Genomic DNA, 21437 nt, shown 5'->3' with positions numbered 1-21437 from the left:
CGTTGTCCGAACCTTCTCTCGTGGTCGCGTCGCGGACCATTACGATTGATTTACTGGCGTGTAATTCCGCGTAACGACGAATCCATTTGAACATCTCGATCCTCGGCGCGCTGCAAAGAGGCAACTCTCATAGAGAAAGAGAGGAAAGAGAGACAGAGAGAGAGAGCCTTGGTCTCCGTTGACGTTAACCCCGCGGCACATTTCCATTTGACGTCGCGGTGCCGCCGCGGGTAGACGGCGTCGCCGCGGAGTTGGTTAGCGTTAATTGTAATGCTTTTTGGCCCATACGCGATTACACGATGAAATAATCCCTCATTTATGAGTTAAGTGGTCTGTGGAACTACACGGCGCTTCTGATGAAATGCTTGTGGCAAGTACGCCGCCGGTCCTGAGGAGGGTCGTTGACGATGCAGGAGAAAGAGGGACGGAGAAAAGAGAGAACGTTTGAGTGCAAGCTAGAGAGCACGGAGCAAGGGGGCCAGGAAGGGGGTTGGGGGTTGGCTGGCAAACGGGGTAGGGGAAAGGGGACAGCAAACGAGTCAGGGTCGGTTGGGGGCGGAGGGGGTGGCAGGTAACTACGGTGCAAATCCTGCAACCCTTAGGCGACGCGAAGCTTTGCTCGTATTATAATTATATTCTCCGTCCGTAAAATTGCAAATAATTAAGATTCGGTCAATGAGAGCGAGAACCGCGCGCTTTCCAACCTCTGTGCGCACGTTTGTTGCGACAAACTGGCGCGTGTTATCGCTGCTACGCGCAACCACAGTCGCGAGTCTAATTTACTCTCTTCGACGCACCGAGATTCGCGATCCAATACACTTTGAATTGTCGTTACAGAACCCTTCCGATTTTTCGCTCGTATTCCGAGGAAAGAAAGGGTTTCGGGAAATGTTTTTGCCCTAGGAAATTTATCTAATTGAGGGAAATTATTGGGTGAGAAAAATGGCACCTGTAATCGATTCCTGGTATTGATAGTTTGTAGAGAATGATTTATGAACTCAGAGATTCCTTTCTTTATCATCTAATAATTTGTATTTACTACGCTTCGTGAGACGCGAGATTGATTGAAACTTGTAACTTCTAGAATTCTAAAAAGAATTTCTGATTGATATCCAAGTTAAGTGACTGGTTAACATCGTTTCTGTGCTATAATTCTATGTCCATCGATTGTTGTGAAACGTAAATGATGTTTCTGTGTTTCACTGGAAGTGTAAAATCTAATGATTTCTCGCTGAGAAATAGAAAAGATGAACCCTCAGGAGTTTAATGATCCATGGAAGAAAGTCACCGATGTTTTCCCGGTGAGATGCATTCGGAGCTTTCCTCGCGGAGATACTTTTTCCCCGCAATAATAGGAGGTATTATCCACTTATATCCTCGACTAAGTCTGACACACTCCGAAGGAAGGTGGCAGAGTATGGTTGGAGGACACGTCGAAGAAACCTTGAATGATATATGGAGACAATATGGTTCCATATTTCTATCGCTGTCGCAGCAGGATTAAGCTTATACTTTTTCGCCATCGAATATCTTTGGCTATTGTCACGTACTTCTTGCACCCCACGGAAGACACTCCCTTGCTTTCTGTCCCTATCTGCTAACATTCTATCATCGATGCTCTCTTCTTTCTATGTGTGGCAGTCCAATAAGTAATTCAGCGAAGTGATAAATAATCACGTACGACGTCATTCAAATTATTTTGTCAATATATGCTACCCTCTAAAAATTAGCGATCATCGTCTCATTTTCGTTACTCATTACTGTATAGATGATAATCGGAATAAAGTTTTGTTGCATATATGACGAATGTAAAGAAATGTTTAAGCATGTAGAATGCAGTGAGAGACAAAATTTTTCTTACAAGTACAGAATAACGTAGATATATTCGTAAACTTTTAAATGGTAGTGTATGTTGTTAGAAACATACGTGAGATGTTTTTAATGTGCAGCATTATGAAGTGAAACTTAATACTAATTGAAGCGTATGCTACAGGTTTCTTTCAGTATTTATCATTAGTACAATTATGCATATATTATACCTATGATATTTTACAATTTTTTATATCACAATATAGCAAGAAAGTTCATTATCATGGTTTATTCGTGATTCTATTTTATACTAATTAAATTACGATTTCCTATATACATTTTACATTTTTGTTCTCTTACATTCTATTTTACTCTTCCTGCGTTTTCCACTTTATTTTCTACTTTCGATGTAATTCGGTCTTGTTGAAGTGAGCTTTAAAAGTAATTACAAACCGCGAAGGTTTAACAAGATGTACATCAGATACGTGTAATTTTTTTTTTACAATATGCGATCAAAAATAAAATATCGCATAATGCAGCGATTTTGAGGTGGCGTTTTATGATATAGCAAGCCAATTGCCTTCTTCCTCGCACACACTTTGATTCCTTTCACGAGATTGGGACACCAGCTGCACAATACGGTCACGTATACAAAGAGATGTTCGTGCAACAAAGACTTATAGCATTATCCTTCTGTCTGCTCTGATCTCTTCGAGGCAGCTGATAGAAAGAAGAGACGAGAGAAAGAGAAATCCCTTTGTATCTCGTGCGTACATCTATCCTTCTTTATTATTCCTATCTCTCTTTCTCTTTGCCCCCGTCTTTTGATCCATATTCCCAGTCTTTCTGTGTCTCTTGCCAACCTATCAGCTCACAGGCGACCATTAGTGGCTGCATGAAAGCTATTGGAAGCCCGTCTATCTTTCGAGTGGACGACGATTGCGAAGGCGTCACATTCGCTTTCTAGCTTTCTCGCTTCCATACTCTTCTGTTTCTTTTATCCTCCTCTTCTTTAACTGCTTCTATTTCCTTCGATACCGAAAATACGAAGAAATATCATCCAAATTTTCAAACAGCTCCATTATTTTATTTTTACCTCTCCTATTCTTATGAATGATTTATACATTCTTGTTTAAAAAAAACAGAGGAAAATCACACACACGAAAGCGCAAAGGAAAGGTAGATAGTACAAGTGGATGGTAGATAGCAGAAAATATCTTCACAATCAATGATGAGATTGAAATCATAAATTAATCGCTATTCGATTATTTCTATTATCTATTAACAATTATTGTCAATTCTGCGTAAGCATAGAGTCGTCGAGTTACGAGCAGTTTTACTACCCCTGTTTCCGCATATTGGTTGCTTCAAACGCCGGTTGCATGTCACGCATTGATACGTGCAGTGTGACGTGATTGCACCAATCATGCGATATTATAATCAATAATACTCGTTATTAAAGCTAACTATGTACGTTCGTTGCTAATATAAGCGATGCACCGCAGCGCCATTAAGGGTGGCAGCGGTTCTCATTTCACTGTTGCTACCCTTACGTGGATTCAATTGTCTTCGGTACAGCACAAACCTATAATTTCTGAGATCAGATTTTTTAATCGGACTGTCAAAAGAAATTTCACGGCGAGATTACATGAATTAGGTACGAATGTGCGAATAGACTTTGGAAGGATTTGATCTGAATGAGGATCTCTGTGTAAAAGCAAGTAAATAGAAACAGGCAGTGCCAGCCAGTGCTCGGAGCAACGCAGTTTTAGACGTTTGAACGCCTGCACTATCTTTGCGTTTCTATGTATCGTAGAAGATCTGCTGAAAATCTCGTGATACGAAATGTCGTGTAACATTACATGTTTTACATGGCAGATAATACACGGCTAAGGGAATGGGTACATTTTTTAAAAGTGTAATTCGTGAAGCTCCTTGGGTCTTTTACAAGAGAATAACAGACTTACGGTACAACGTACTTTTGTGTTACACATTTTCCAGGAAAAAGATTAGAGTCTTGACTTCGGTAATTTTTACTCGATTCAAGTATATTTTAATTTCGTCATCCATTTGAATATTTGCAGTACATACATTTTTGAATTTATTTATGTTATTAATGCATCATATTGCATTTCTAACAGAAAGAAAAAAATGCGAAACAGAAATCTGGAAAATTTACTGGAGAAAAAAATTATTGCTTTGCAATATAAGACATTAGCCCATTTGTATCGTATAGCATAGCGTTAGCACTTAACAATATCAGCAATCAGCATCGGTGATGGTTCAATCTTACACTGTCGTTTTCGATTGATTTCTGGAAGGACAACGAGGTCGAAATTGGCCGTGTTTTCGTGAAGCGATGCTTGAGAATAAAATCACGAGTGACTCGATAGAAATTACTCGGGACACTTGTCCCAACGGGGACGCTGGATATCAGAGGTGTAGAGGGTAGTCCGTGAAGCGTCGTCATTAACTGCCAATCACTGCCATTCACCAGCCGAGAAGACGAAGATTGGAAAAGGAGGACGAAAAAAAGAAAGGCAGCGCTGATGCTGAAGGGAGATTCTAATTATTTATTTACGAAATGCAAAGAGCGCCACGTTGCTTCGTCGATTTTCGTTTCTTTCCTCCTTTGCTTCGCTATAGACGTATGAATCTCTGTTTCTGCTGGAGTTTTCAAAGATTCGTACAAATATTCGATCGTACAGTACACAACGAGCAATTAGTAGAAATACCACAATAACTTACTTTCCAAATTATTTTTATTTTCACTTAATTAATTCTACTTCGTCGTACCTGTCTCAGAACGAGATTATTTGAAAAGAAGATAACTAATCAAATATGAATACTTTTATAGTACTTGTTATCGATTGTCAAAAACATTGTCCATATAAAATAACAATAAAAAGTTGAACGACTCCGATAATTGACCCAAATATCATTTCTTACTCAATGGACTAATTATTTTCCAACAGCGTATCTTATCTTGCCAACATTGATTGGATCTTCAATTCCCCAACCGCAAATAAGGACAAAATTCGAAGAAAAAGCAGAACGTGCGGCAGGACGCAGGGATCCCGGGGCAACGATTTACTCGCAGCGTCGAGGAGAGTCGCAAGCTTTCAACCGCGGAATTATCAATTCCGGTTCCTCGGAGGATTTAAGGTAGTTTCTCGTTCTGTCGTCGGTGACGCGGAGATTGAGGCAGGTTACCGGTTGCAGAGGATTGTAGACATTCGTACTTCGTCCTCGTAGCGGTCCTCGACCACTCGGGGAATAAAGTACAACAATACGAATCGTGGATTGTGTTCGGAGGCCGTCGGGGGCCGTCGACGACAGTGGCAGCCTATTTACTCGGATAACGATGCTCTGGTTGACGTCGAACCAGCTCTCTCTCTTTCTCCCTCCTTTCCCTCTCCTCCGAACCATCCAATCTCTCTCTCTCTCTTTCTTTCCTTCGTTCATCGTTTTTCCATTTTGTCTTTATCTATACTGTCATCTACCTTTCCTTCCATCCGAACAGCAATAGATCCTCTCTTTCTCGCTCACATAAACTTCCTCCACTTTTTCTCCTTGTCGTCGGCATTAGCCTCGCCCCCATTGTTCCACCATAAAAATGTCAGTCCGCGAATCTATAGTTCGGCGCGACAAAGAACACAATGAAAGATGTATGGAAATAGCCAGATAGGCAGCTACCAGACTTCCGACGACGGTGTACGGGCCGCGCCGCCAGGCTCAACCACTCGAATGCACTTGTCGTGCACATTTAAACGACGGTAATGAACCATTGTTGAAAATTATCAGTCCTACGTTCAGCTTGCTTGCTAATTATCAACGGAGGGCCGAGCTTCAGCGTTAGCGGCTCCGACACGGAACTACAACCTCCCAACACGTCTTCGTCTTCTGTAAAACCGTGTTGCAAGATTCTTTACATTCTAAGGTGTATCGATCCTTTATTTTCTTCTGATAATACGATAGCATACTTGACGTAGATTGGAGTTTCATGGAAATGAATAGTTATCATGACTCGCATTAATCTTGGTGTTAGTATCTGAGTATTTAAGTACTGATTTTCGTACTTACTTTGAGAATTTTTATATCGTTCTTGAAATACGAGATACAGAATCGTCGTGAATTTTTATCTGTTAGAGCTTCTCGAGTCGAGTCGAGCCTTCAAAATTCCTATTTTCAGAGTGAAAGTTTTTATAGAGAGTCAAGATCGACGTGCGTATGACACTAACTGTCAACTTCAGCGTTCTATTATATTGTATTTGCAAGTAATTGTTTCGTCCAAATCGGCTAGAACTACGCTTGGTTTTATCGTAAAATAGAAAACTAGGAATTCCAACAGCAATTTATTAATCGAAGCATTTTGAATAATTTAGAAACGATTAAAGCTTTCTTTGCCTTCATATAAATCGATAAAACATATTCTTCGTTCAACTGTGGACATAGGAAACAGAAGAATCGTCACCATGTTATAAAAAATCAATAGAGTGATTAAAATTATCGTGGAATCGCGTTTCACAAGTTTCATAGATTTTTCATGACTTTTTATTCAACAGTTATAAAATAAAACCTTGCCGACCATTGCCGGCAGAGAAACTTTGATTTCACTTTAATTTAACTTCATCGAGAGTTGGTCAATAGCAATATCTTTAATTGCTCGTCGGCAAATCCTACCAGTCGGTAATGGCACCCTTTATTGAAATTCGCGCTAGACTTTCTTACTTGAACACTTCACCGCCCCTTTCCTTTACGTGCAGATCCAATATTTTAATCATACCATTTCCGCCCTGTAGGAACTGTTATATTATTTCTGAACTTCTTCCTCTTTGCTGCTCTTTTTCACTGCAGCTAAAACGGAACGTCGATTTATCTGGAAATATCTCAACATTAACACGAACTACATTAAGCCGCGTTTAAGATATTTTACACGAAATATCGATTGTTATATTCTTCGCTCTTTAGAGTCTTGACAACATACTTCTAAAGTATATTTCAACATAGTTTCAAAAATTGGTATGGTTATAGGGACTTGAAGTAGTTTGACGTTAACGATCATAGTATCTTGATCTTTGATATTTGTAATTTTATATCGTGCACTGTTCTTCCAGTAATATTTCAATAGAATAATAAATCGATGCCTTGTTTTAATTCCATAGATAAAATTAAAAGAAAAAAGGAGAATAATACTATAAAGATTTCCTAATTTAGGTAGAACTGAAGGAAAATGGTTTCCAAATATTTTACCTTTACATTAAAATAAAGCAAATATCCTCTCCTTTCGAAACTTTCAATTTCAAAAAGCTTCACTGAACAGAAAGGGTTCCAAACTCTTCCATCGATCCTATTATTAAAAAACATTCACCGCGCAAACGATTAATACGGTCCGTTCAACACAGCAGATATCTCCTTGAATCGTTGAAATTCCATAAGAAGAGAAACGTTCAGCCATGAAGAATATCTAAATGAAATGTTAAACGATTCTTTCGGATCTCTCGCCTAGCACGATCTCATCGAACTAAAACGAGTCGTTCGTTCTTATGCAAACGTTTTAATCGACCGATCACCGTTCGTAGAGGTAGCTGCGTTGCCTGCTCGATTCGGGCTATTCTCGCGTGAGAAGAATAAAGAGGAAAACGGGGTGCAGCAGCCGGGCAGAGAGGCGAGCTTTCGGCCGAATCTCCAACGGTCTTATCTTAATTATTCCGAAAAGTTAATTAGTTTTTTCCTGCCGCTCCGCGAAAACCCTTTGAACGTTTCCGCGTCTGACGTGGACCTCGCGTTCAAGGAGAATCTCGGAATGAGAATAACCGTCCAATCGTGGTAGCTGGGCGGTGCAGCGGCCGAGTAATTCGCTAGGCGTACTCTTTTGTGCCTTTAATTATTCTCCCGGCCAAAAGGTGGAAAAAAACCTCCTCACACATGTTCCACTCGCTATCGCGCGAGTCGTATGTACGGGGGCGAATGTTAAAATTTCCTCGTATCGTTTTCCTAGATAGTATCCAACGGAGCCGCCGCGCCGGTCCGGAGCTCGTTATTCGTTTTAATATCGCGTCAGACGAAACAGATCCGCAGAAACAAAGGCGGTATATGGATATCGCGCATGTTCATAATTAGACCCCGATCGATGATGGAGCTCTAAATTTTGTTTGAAGGACTCGCGAACGTTTTTATTCGTACACAGGGCGTGTTGCTGGAAAAAGAGAAAACTTTGTTTGCGTGTGTTCTGAATGTATCATATAAATAAATAAAATAATGTAAATAGTATGGAATTAGTTGTTGCAATAGATTTTATTTTCTATATCATTTTTCGTAGAAAAAGGTTTCTGTCTTTCTCTTGCCTTTTTTTTTTATCACGAAAAGATTGAAATACGCGAAATTTATTATTTTTATCTTATAGAATTCTTTTTGTACAAGGTGTTCGGAGTATATTAAAAGTTTGTCAAGATCGTTGGAATTGAATCTTCGGAACATAATCTGCTGAATATTCATGTCTCAACAGAGTTATCTCCCCCATAAACTGATACAGTATGTAGTGAAATATTATTAGAAATCTATAACCAAAACTCCTTCCCCGATTTTTCTATTTAAAATATTGTAAACTACATTCTTCTTGCAGCTTATAGTATCGACGTGAAAAAGATTTGTATATGCATCGAATTTATATGAAGTACGTCTATAACGGTAAATCAACAGCTTTCGGTATGCATGTATACAATTGTCCATAGGGACTAAACAGGTGTCGGTGAACGGCTGTACACGCGGTTTACACGAACGTCACCCCTTGTTGGCGAAGATGTAACATCGGAGGGTAGACGCGAAAACTGAAGAGAGAAATTCGCAAGTAACTCACGATAGCGAGAACACCGTGTAAAATGACACGTTCCTTCTTGTCTGGAAATTTTCATTACACGACATATTTTCATTTTGTAATACCTATCGTCGATAGGAAACAAAAAGACTTTGTACAAATCCAATGCAAAATTTTCTTCCGTATATTCGCATATATTGTACATTCAAATATATATTCTCACAATAAAGTCGCAGAAATTTGACAAATTATACATAATGTCACTATATTAACAGTTTAAGAAAAGGTGCGATTACAGTCCAGGTGTATTAACCAGAATTTTAGGAAATGGCATTTCTAGAGATCGAATCTACTTTATAGACAGTTACTTGATACTTGTGTACCTGTTGGATGATGTTAAGATTGGATTGGCAAACTACAAACGGTCCTGCAGCCACGTGAACACGCATTACGAGTGTAATGCTTTTTTAAACTATGGAACATGACAAAGGGTGTTTTTAGAATATTGATATCGAAGCTGTTGAGCTTTCAGGGGGTGAGAGAAACCGAAGGAGTGGGTAGGAATGGAAACTTTGAACGCACATACGTGAGACGACGCCAAACCCGACGACGCAAGCTTTCGTTTTCATTTCTTTTTTATCTTTTATTCGCGATGGACCAACCCCTTTCTCCATTCCATTTGCATTCGTGCACGCTGGCTTTTTTTCCTTGGGACGACGCGTTTCCAAAGGTTCGACACGTTGGTTCGTGTGATCTGACAATCTCTGTTCGCTTTCATGCAGTCTACTTTTATTTTTGTTCTTTTCTTTCCTCCTTTTTGTTTTTTAATCAACTGAAAGGCGCTCAAAGTATCAGCTCTCTGTTTCTCTTTCTCTCCTTGTTCTTCGCTGTCGTGGAAAAGTAGGTCCTGTTAAAATTACCGAAAAGTGAATATAACTAAAATAAGATCTATGTGAATTTCGAACGACTGAACTTTTTATCATATTACAAATAACAATATGAATGAAACAATCTTAAGTGGGCGCAATCTTCTATATCGATTTTGCATTATTTTATTTGTCCAAGCAATTGGCCATCGATCGGGATTTATTTTTTATAACTTTCTTGGTAGACCTTGCTGTGAATATTATTTTTAAAATGCTGATTCAAAATGATATCTAAAGAAAGATGGCTCATTAAAAATATATATTGTTATTATCTTGTGCGACTGAATATATTAATTTCATTTTCAATGCCATTAATATCGCTGGACATGTACGAAAATGTATATTTATAAACGCAAACATTCAGAGTACACCGAGAGCGACACAAATTGCCCTGAGCACAATTGATGCACCATGTTGTTCGATATATTGACAATGCCCATTTACGAAATTGCGAAACTGCCTTCGAATTCGAGGGTTCTCCGACGAGGGGTTCGGTTCCGGCACTAACATCTTTTACTGTCAGACCGCATATTCGATGTTTCCACAGTTTACATTGCTCCTCGACAAAGGAGGCCTGCTGTCGCGATTCTCGATGAAAAGACACAAGAAAAATCCAGCGGTAAGATGGAAATGATGGAACAGACATGAGAAGGGTGAAACGGGGTGACATAATGGTCGACGTGACAACGGCTGACTAGCATCCGATACAAAAGAACATTTCCATTTAAGTATATTGAAATTGTACACACAGAGAGATTTTTTCTATCGAGAACAAACAGAGAAAAATTGGCAGATTATTTTGCAAGGCTACAAAACTAACATCTGCGTTCTAAATTAATCATAATCAAGATAATCGATCGCAGATTTTTAATCTTTTCTTTAAATTAAAGACTTTAATTAGAAATCCAAAAAGCATTAATTGATATGCTATCTGACATAGATCGATTGATAAAGATATAGTATATCAGTAGTACAGTAATAAAGGCATAAAATAATACAAAATCGAATTCGCTACAGGGGGTTCGATCGAACACTCCCACGTTTACTTTCATTGGTATACGATGCGATTTCGAAAAACATTTCCGTCTAGTGGAAGGGCAGAGCGATGGATGGGAGCAAGAAATTAAAGGCAATGACAAATTCACGTCGTGCAGATAATTGGAATAAATAAAGGAATAATGGAGGAAGGTTAAGAAAGGGAAAAAGTGAGCGGAACACCGCGAGGAGGAGCCGGGAGGACGGACGGTTATAACCCCTTGACATCGGTAATTAAATGAAAACAAAAAGGAAGTAATCGTACGGTCTCGAGGGGACGAGTCAAGACGGAGAAAGGAGGGAATCTGATAGGGAAGCAAGACAATGCCCTCTTGGTCGTGCAAGAATGAAATGTCACCCACCGGACACGGACCAGCGATTCGTTTGAATCGTCGTTCTTCCGGTCCATCTTTTTATTCCCCAAGCCCTTTCCTCCTCCGCCTACATCGAATCAACTTCAATCGATTCGATGGAAAATATCGCGGATCGATTTTACCTTCTTCTCTCAATTGTTCTATGTACAACCTCTATCTTTGTTTCTTCAATTTATGTAAAAGAGGATCTACATAAATGTTTTTTATAATCTCAATAGGTACGTCGAATGTTTCAAATAGAAATATAGGAAGAGTGAATTTTCAATAATTTTGTTTAGTTTCTATGGAAAAACCGTCGAAGAAATTTTCAAATTCAAAACGCTATCTCATAAAAGTGTTTGAAGACTTATCTTAAAAAACGCTTATGTGTGTGCGAGTCCTATAAAAAATTTTGAAATTTCATTAGCACTGTAATAAAATGGATATTCTATGTACAGAAGTTAGAAGCATTTATTGCAAACACATACATAACAAAATATTAGCACACAGTAGCAATATTAAACGTACAATTAGCGCTGAAGCTGATCTCACTAAATATCGTGACTTACTAAAATAATTTATAACTAACCGCCCAAATACTTTACTGATTCTTGCAATCTGTATACTTGTAATAAATATTTCTTAACTTCTTTGTACATTTTCGGATTCATTTCAAATTTAACTAACGTGATCACGATAGTTGGATTTAATTACAGTACGAAATATTAAAATACTTCGTGTAACACACGTAATATGTTCATAGGACTAGTCTTAATATATCGACAGGACTTTCTACAAGTGTAAGGATACTTTCGTGAGCCACGGTACATCGCGTCGATATCACGTTTCATCGAACATCGTTCGATACAGTGCAATTCAATTGTCCGTCGTTGGAAACGATTCGAAGATCGCATTGAGAAAGCGAGGGCGCAAATCGACGTGGCTCTCGCTGCTTTTGACAGTGACGCATTACTTTGAAATCGTCTTGGCCACCCCAGCTCTTAATACAAGGCAGACAAGCCGCGCCGCCGACATCGGAAAGCGTTACCAAAGACATCACAGAGCGATCCAGAGTCGAGCAATATGCCATCAAATCCCCGTAACCATCAATATCTTTTCGTTCCCGGCCGTAGAAATCGCCCGTCCGGATCTCCACCCTTCTGGCTGCGCTGAAATGTTTTACATTGCAAAATCAATGCCGCCATCGAGGCCACCCTCTGTCACGATACAAAACCGACGCAGCCCTTCGTGGCGGCGCGGCGGCTGTTCCTACGATCTCTTCCGGTAAATCGCACAATTATTGAAAACGCGTTCCTGATCTTCTTCCCTCTTCCGTTTCCTATCCATCGGATACCATCCAGAAGAACGCTGTGAAACGATCTGCTATTAATTGCGTGATTCTTTTTTCCTTTTGCGCGATGCTTTTGTCGAACGAGCTTTGAAATGGAAGCGAACGTTCCTGGAACTCGTGTTCTACGTAGATACAGGGGTTTGTAGAATCTTTCAATCTGGATAAAGATGTCTAGAGAGTAGAAGAAGATGATATCCGCACAGGTTGTTTCGTGTCTGTTAAAATGCGTATGGAGCAGATTTATATTGATTATATTGATTGGAAATTTGTAAAATCGAGACATTTGATGTGAACCGCGTTTTTATAGAATGCGTGTTTCGATGTTTTGCTAGAAGCGCAGCGAACTTTGTCACAAGTCTTCCTGAAGAGCAGCTCTCACACTTTGATGCCTTGATTCTTAAAATTCTGCAGTACTAAACCGCAAAATCTCACATTTCTCGCATCAATTAAGAGATAGGAATATTCTCGAATTAATACAAAAGTTGAATGAATATTCCTATAATAATCCTATAAAGATATAATATTTTAATGAATAGTGGAAAATAATATATTGGAAATTTATTGTACTATTTTCCATCTATCTCGCAAACTAGGAAAGAATTATCTTGAGATCAATCGGCAATTTTAATAATTTGAATTTTCAAGTTTTAGAAGATTCTAAAAACGTGCAGTATCTACATCATAAATCACGCATAATATTCAATGAGTAGATCTTCAATATTCAATTCAGTACCATGCAATAATGTTTCGAATTCGTATATACGTATTACATCATCGCGTTTAAATTATTCGCGCAATTGAAATGATTTCCCTGGCAAGCTTGCTTGCCGGGCTCGGCGCGCATTTGCAGGAACATAGGAACGTTCGGTGAAGTCGTTACGTTTGATCGCCACGATTCATGGTATAGTAACGCGTTATCCGCCGGTGAAGTCGCAAATATTCCACGGTTCGATGAAGCACCGAGAAATTGGGATGTGCCGGATAATACATTATGCACCGTCCAATCTCGCAGGTGATTTCCCTCGAATCGAGAGAGGCAATCACCCTTTTTAAATACTCAACGGTCGGCTCGAGAGGACCAATAAAAGCTCACTTCGCGGATTGGGTAATAAAGCTCCAATCAACGGCTTAATTATTCGATTACGAGTCGGCCTGGCAAGAAGGATCGAGGAACCCCGGATCCCTGGTTTGTTTCCGGCCAGTGGATTACAGAATCGAAGGTAATTAGAAATAAATAGTAACGAATCCCTTGTTCATTCTCCCCTGCTTCTCTGGTTATCTTGCTCTTATTGCTTTAATTAAAACGCAATGTTAAGACACCAGGCAATCTTTGTTCTTTTCTTTTTAGAAAGAAATGTTTCCAATCTGTATATGTTGAGTTTACTGAAATTTACGTAATATTTTATGCTGTTTGTTTCTAGAAGAATATACGTAACATTTGACGTGTATTATTTTTTGTTGGTAAAAATCCGTACTTAGAGGTGAAGACAGTCCTCAAAGTCGAAGGTCCGAATTACATTAGAATTAGACGGTGTACAGTGAAATATATAGCAGCTATTTTATTTCAGATATTTGAGGAAGTTATGCAAAAATAAAGGAGAATCTGTGAGAGATCTGTTCAAAATTTGAATCTCACTCTTGTATGTTATAATTTACAGAGTGAATCTCTTTTGAGATCAAACAACAAATACAATGGAAAGCTAAATATAGGAATATCGACAAAACCAAGAGACAATAAAATTGTGGAAAAGAAGATATTCGTCGCGAAACAACCAAATGCTAATAGTAATCTTAAAAAGTTCAAGCAGTAATAGGCGTACATATATACAAAGATTGACTTAAAAGAAATATAATAAAGAGCGTAAAAAATGGGAAATTATTTAGCGTTATTTCTAATTAATTTAAAGCTTACTACGTTCAAAAATGAAGAAAGCAAAGAAATGCAACTGCAAGTCCTTCCATCCGGCAACTGTAATATCGTCGAACTATTCGTTAATACCGGTATATCGATATATTTATGGCTGTCCCTAAGGAATTTATAATCATCGTCGTCTCGATAAACGATAGAAGGGAGAAAACATTATAGAAAGGGTAGGGGGAGCAATTCGATCTGGCGGCATTAATGCAGGTTTTAATGATCGCCGATATATCGAGGAGAGCTTTTGAATATCGTCGCGTACGGGAAGACGAATCGTTTCTTCACGGAGCTTTATTAAATCCGTGTTCTCGGAACGCGAGCGAGCGCGAGGATCGTTCGAGAACGGGGCGTTAATACGTTCGACAATTTTTATGCTCACGCTCCGGAGACATATTGGCGGCTTTAATGCGACATAAAATTTCACAGCCCTGTCGGGCTACCGACAATATATATCGGCGCCACCTATATTGAAATACATATTTCATGCGGACGCGATCATCGCCGCGTTTACCTTTTTACACCAACCCCATCTGAGCTTCCTTCGGATATTCGAATCACTGAATCACTCGCCACGTTCGAGGCTGTTAACGCGCGCCGGGGGTGTATCAAAAGTCATATTAAATTCATGCATCCCGACGCGACCATCGATATTCCGTTTGGTCCACGTTTTGTAATTTTTACAGGAAACGACCTGTTTTTTTATTCGCGGCTCCGCTCTTTTCCTTTCTTCCGTTAATTTGTAAACTATGAGAACGTTAGGTATGTTTCATGAATTCCGTCGTTTCTTTGTTAACCAAGTGTCAAGCATATCATTTTTTTCGTTGCGCACTTTCCCAACGGTTACCTAATCTTAAATAAATGTAAATTTAAACAAAATTGACCGAATGCTGAAAGAACGATAATCAAGAGTGTATTAGTTAAAATAGGTGTGGTTAATACTGAAACATTGGTTACATGCATTTAGATAGGATACAAATACAATTCAAATCACTCAACAGTTTCTTAGCCATTTTTTAAATTATTTTATTCTGACAAAAAAGTACTTAATACAAGTTATATATTTTACGAAGTCTGAGATAGCCAAATAAATTTATCAATATCGGACAGCGTTACTCGGTTCCCCGTGCATTCGTATTCATTTGTTTGTGTTTCATATGAAATAGCAACTTTGGTTTTTGAAAAATTGAAATTTGCCGAAATTCAGACCGACAGCATAGCTGCTCGCTAAATGATTACCAACGTTGCGATCGTAGAGCGAAACGCTTCGAAGAAGCTGTAACTACAATCATGCTCTAAGCTAACAGCCGTCCATCGAGATATTCGAACTTTCATGGAGCACAGTTCGACTCGTGGAATATGACTTGAAAGTATGAATTCTGACGGGTGGCTGAAGACGAAGTTGCGATGGGTGGGACCGGTATTCTTCTTCGAGGCGGCGTTTCCCCACCAACTTTATTAGATATTTTCTTCAATAGGATAGAAATGCAAATAACAGTTGTCAAGTAACTTCCTCCCGTTGAGTGGAAGAAATAGATGGGTCCAAGACGAAGAACGGACGAAGATCGACTGAAAATGGAAGATAGGAAGACGATGTCGGAGTACCAATATTGAGTCGTGGTAAAAGTCTGACTTTCTCTCTCTCTTTCTTCCTCTCGCTTTCTCCTTTCCTTTCTTTCTCAGATACCATCGTTCCCTCGTCAGCGAATATTGTAGAATATTGCATTTCAAGATTTCCTTTTAGAGCACAATCGGACGCATTAACCCTTTGCCAGACGAGAAGAAATTCACCAACGATCCAGCTTTGAGGAATCTGACAACTGAGGATGGAGGTTCTGATTTCGTGTGGCCGCGGGAAGTTCATTGAAAGCATTGATATGAAATAATTGAAGTAGAAAATATATTTTACAAAAGTACGTAGATAGTTAAAACAAAAAAATCAGCTGATATAGATAATTAACCTGAGAATGGAAGGATATTATAGGAAAATACGTTTTTAATTAGATTAATTACTTCGTATAAAAATTGTATAATGTACATAATAAAACAAATATACCACTAATATTAACAAAAATGATAAATCTGTGAAACGGTATAATAGGGGCGAAATACCAAACGTCTGAAATGACTATGGTTCAGATATCGAGAAGAAAAATTCTTGGAAACATTGATCAGTTGCGTCAATGGAAAAATTGTTATAAAGACGGAATCCTAAAGGTATTAGAAATCTGCAAATCGAGAAGAATAACCCTTGGTAATTTCAATTCTCTGTTGTAACGTCGTACGATATAGGAGTAACCAATTAAAATTGCCACGATCACGCTTCAAGCGGATGGATTAATTAAGTTCAGCGACAGCTGTAGAATGTAAAGTTATTAGTACGAACAAGTTGTCCGCTATGCGCTCCGAATTAAATGACGATTCACCGATACAATTGGTAATATCACGATCATAGCTATTCTTGACTCTGATTCACACTCCTAAACGGCTGGAATCCTTTCGTAAATAATTAAAGAGGTCATCTTTGTGTCGCAACCACGCTCACACTTTAAAAAGAATAAGACGAGATAGATATATTTCTTAATGTACTTTAATATGAAATAAATTAATGGAAATGGTTGAATTCGAATTTCTAATTGCTTGAATATAATAACCGAGCCTATTCAAGTTGACGTATTTAGATAATTACGAGAATACGAACATTGGAAAAACAGAATGGTTTGAGAGTTCGAAGAGTGACGATACATGTAAACTGATTTCTCTTCTTCAGTAGGAACAATTTTGTAATATTTTAATTTATAATTTTATAATATTTACGAGAGACTATTTCCTAATTACCTTTTTCTAGCTTGCGCACTTTGATAACGTCGAAAAAATCTGAAATAACACACAGATAGGAATTGCACAAACGAAGGGTCGGCGAATTTTTAGATCCTGGCAATTTTACTTTATGTAAAAAAAACGATGATAATTCGTAAGAAACATACTTCAACGGTTACTCAGCCGCGAAAATATTTTGCTGAATCTACATTTTAATTCCGATGTACGTCTTCGGTCGGCTGAGTAAACGGAGGAGAGAGAATAAACGTAGACGGGGACTTTATTCGATTTGCCTTCATATTTTTGTAAGCTGCGGCTCCGCTCCGTTTTCATCTCGCCTTTCTCGTGAATTTTATAATTAATTATCTTAATGCATTCGATTCGGCGTTCCTTCCATTTTCTCCGGCCGCCGTTCTCCGCAAATCCCGGCGAAAGATGCCGTAAAGTTTCCTCGCTTTTTTCCACCAGCGGAACGTGATTTCCGTTTCCACACTCACGTTTATCGATTATTTCCGAAGAATGCTTATTTCTGTATTAATCTTGGATCGGCTATAAGCGAAGAAAAGTATGCACTTTTGCAATAGCGTTTCATGCGATATACTCTGATATTCCGAAGACAAAGCCGCATTAATAATAAAAATCGACTATATAATTTTTAGTAATTTTTAGCAATTTTAATATTTACTGTACTCTTTTAAAATAAAAGTTTAACGTGGAAGGGGTTGCCACTGTTTTTAATACACTAATTATATAATATTTTTTAATTAAAATTGTGTGTAACTAAAATTAAACAGACACAAATGTTTCTGTACTGACCATCGTTAATAATAATGCGAGCGCAGTTTAGATGATGTAAATAAATATTTAAAAAGTAAATAGCTTGGTAAATGCCCACTAATATAAGTAGCACGTTATTCCTAATTTATCATCTGGTGTTCATCATCTGTTCCTCATTTATCACCAATTTCGATTCGACTGTTGGCGTCCACGCGGTGACATCCTTGCCAATAATACACCGACTAAAAATAAAACGCTTTATGATCAGTCGGCCGTTCTCAATGATTGAAGCCCATTCGATGATGACGTAACCGGGTCTGACTGTTCGCGAGCCGATCACGAACAGCATGAATCGTTGGCGCGTGCCATAATTGACACTGAGACCGTGCAAGAATATCCGATACGATCATCTGGGGTCAATTGACTGCGATGACTAATCGTGGTGTAAGTCAATGACACGAAACAACTCTACTATTCACCTACGTTTTAAACAGCTTCGTTTAACACTATACTGATTGACCTCTGATTGATCGATCTCTTCGATCGTACTTCCTGGTCTCGTGAATCTTATCTTATTTCTTGTTTATGATATCGAAAGAAATCTACAGTGACCATATTAAGGATGGAAGCAATTTTGTAGAGGAAGGTGCTTGATTCATCCAAAATTTGTTCAACGACGCTCAAGCCAGGAAATTGTACAGACTGCAACCATTGTTAATTCATTATTTCCTTGTCAAATTCTTCCAAATAGTTCCCGCGGTTTTGTATTTAAAATAGATACAAATACAAAATTCCAACTGATCATTTATTTAACATGTTACAACAGACGCGAAATTTGATTTAATCGCGACACCTTTTGTCATTACAAGCATGTTGTTACGTATCATATCGTAACGACTTTCTGTTTCTTTCTGTTTCGACACCCGAGCGATACACATACGCGAACTTCGAAGTGTAAAATATGTCGACTACATCCAAACAAACTATTCTTTCTGTTAAATTACAATACATCAATCTGGAAGAATCATCACGTTCTGTAAGAGAGCAGGTGTCCTATTGCTTGCAAACAGGACTGTACGCGAAAAAGTATCGCTAACAGAAATATCTAATAATTTCTCCTAAATGAGATGCATCTGTCGCAAAGCAACGATAAAATATTGATTATGGTCTCGTTCGCAAACATGCAGACTACAAGAGAAAGGTGAAGCTGGCAGGCTAGTGGAGGGGTGGTGAATGGAGGGTGGGTGGATATGGGGTGCGGTGCCTTTGTAGGAAGTTTGAAAACTCGACGAGTGGATTAATATCGCGGAGTTCTCGTTACTCGTTGTTGATTTTGTCTGTTTCCACCCAACCACCCCAGCGAGACCCCTGAAACCCAGCCCACGGTTGCCACCCGGTTCTCTCTTGCATCCTGAACCACCCCGTCTACCCGTTTCAGGCTGCCATCCTCGCGAGGAGCTCAAATGTCTCTAATGAACCAGCTTGTGTGCTTATACCCGAGTCTCCTCCAACCGCTTTATACTGCCGTTCGTTCATAGGATGCACGGTAAGTAAATAATGCGGTGTAAATAAAAACACCGACTGAAGTTCCAGGCCACAGGCGACCGCCCTTTTGCTCCGCTCGCGCTTCGATTCCGGGCTACACCGGGATCTCCATGTGGATTTTTTTACCCCAAGCGTAAATCTCGATGGAAATTTTAGAAATATACACAATCGATAAAATGACACGTTAGAAATTCTCCTTTAAAGAGAATGGAGCATCAGGTTTTAGTTCCGTATAAGGATACGTAGGAAGTGGATAAATATTATTGTACGTAGATTGGCTAACGAACGTATTTCAATACTATAGAAAACTTATGCTTTCGTGTTGTGTGTGTTATATGAAACATTTTAGAATTCCACTAGCATGAGAAACGGCTATGTGGTGGTTTTATATTGATACAATTTGAAACCAATTTGGAAATCTGTATAAATATTATAAGTCATTTACTGAAGACATATGTTTAGTAAAAATTTATAGTATAATTAGTGTACAAGTTGAATAGTGATCTTAGACGTCTATTAAATTTTGAAGATAGTCTTACTGAATGTTGTTGCTTGTTAGTGTAATTGGTAATTATTTAAATACTGAATTACATATAATATATATATATAATAATATTTATTAATAATACAATTAATAATTATATATAATAATTATTATTTAAATACTTTTGTGGTCTCTGTGAAAGATATGTTCGTATTGAATATCTTGTAGTTTTTATAAAATTGACAAATGTTTTTGAGAGAAATATAGTAGGTATAAAATTGTCGCAAAAGTTTCTTTTGTTTTATAAGGAAATAATAAATATACATTTTTTGTTTTACATTATTTTGTTGAATTATGTATGATCCATTTCGTTCTATTGAAATACAAAACATTGGAAAACGTCTATTGGAATATAAAAACGTTTAGGGCAACTTAATGTATCTCTTGTATAAAAATGATATTCGTGTACTATCGAAGAATAAGCATACAAAAGTTGTAATATGTAATTTTAATTCATTTTTATATGAAAAACTATTTCGTTCTCCATTGTATAATATACTTAGATTAACGTAACTTATAATATAACGTACTTTGCTCAAATTAATATTTTCATTAATCTGTTTCTTTACCTTCTCTTTAATATTTACAAATTGTTCTCGGTTTGAAGTTGGCAAATCTTACGACTACGTATATTAACGTTCCATCGGAGACATCGCGTTAGCTTTTCCACATTCGACAGTTCCCGTTCCACGTTTTTGCACATCCAGCACGCTCGACGAAGTGTCTACCGACAGTATTACTATTAAAAGTTGCAGCCGACGTGAATTTTTCACAAAGGAAAAAGTATTCGGCGCCGCCGCTCGTATCTTCTATATTAAAACCTAATATGCGAGCAGGTAGACACGTAATATCTATTACAGAGTAATATCACCCTCGAAAACCTTCCGCGAGTACTTTGTCACATTTATTGTTCATATTCGAGGGGTTCCCGCTGCATTAAAGAGACTAACGCTCGCGATGGATGAAAAATCGGTAGACGACTGAACAGTTTTTCCTGGAAACACTCGTTTCTTTGATGTTACTGGAATTTTTTTAACAATCGACTGCGTAAATAGAGTAGTTTCCTTATAATCATCGTACTTTCGGTCAATAGAATTTTTTGTTTGGAATTTTTCACGGATTAATGCGTGGATTATTCGAAAATGTTAATTAGAAAGATTTTAAAGAATAAAATTGGTATTCGATACATAGAATGGTTAAAGTATAGTAGAATTTCAATTCATTAAACTAAGATCCAATCATACTGAGTTTAGACGTCTTTAATCTAAATTTCGCCTCAATTAGGATATCAGTAGAGAAAATGGAAACAATGAAATCATATTAAAATGGAAACAACAGTTAATAATACAAGGAATATTTAGCAGCTCAATTTGCGTGGTCTGATTAGTCCTCAATCGGGAATTCACTTTCCAACTTTAAGTAGACAACTCCAAGAAGCTTTATACGATTACATATGTTTTGTATTTCGTGGATACTCACAGCGAACGGGAATAAGAGTTATGAACGTCGACTGTGGAGTGAAAGAGTGTCGTAAAGCAAGAACAG

The 21437-nt window shown here is 38.1% G+C and overlaps 2 long non-coding RNA genes across 5 annotated transcripts in view; both read left to right on the top strand.

Moving 5' to 3' along the window:
- LOC126866000 (uncharacterized) overlaps positions 1-21437 on the top strand; it is an 87884-nt gene that overhangs the window by 60581 nt on the left and 5866 nt on the right. The gene's annotated exons all lie outside the window — the stretch shown is intronic.
- Positions 11724-17744, top strand: LOC126865999 (uncharacterized). 2 transcript variants are annotated; one of them, XR_007689752.1, is made up of 3 exons: positions 11724-13511; positions 13950-15826; positions 15951-17744. It is a non-coding gene; the product is annotated as an uncharacterized LOC126865999 (long non-coding RNA). The 2 variants fall into 2 exon arrangements; XR_007689753.1 differs by having other exon boundaries at positions 12995-13511; positions 15685-15826.

Source organism: Bombus huntii, chromosome 5 (genome assembly GCF_024542735.1).
Source record: "Bombus huntii isolate Logan2020A chromosome 5, iyBomHunt1.1, whole genome shotgun sequence".
Lineage (NCBI taxonomy): Eukaryota > Metazoa > Arthropoda > Insecta > Hymenoptera > Apidae > Bombus > Bombus huntii.
Note: the sequence above shows the minus strand (reverse complement) of the source record. Positions and strands in the feature narration are given on the sequence as shown.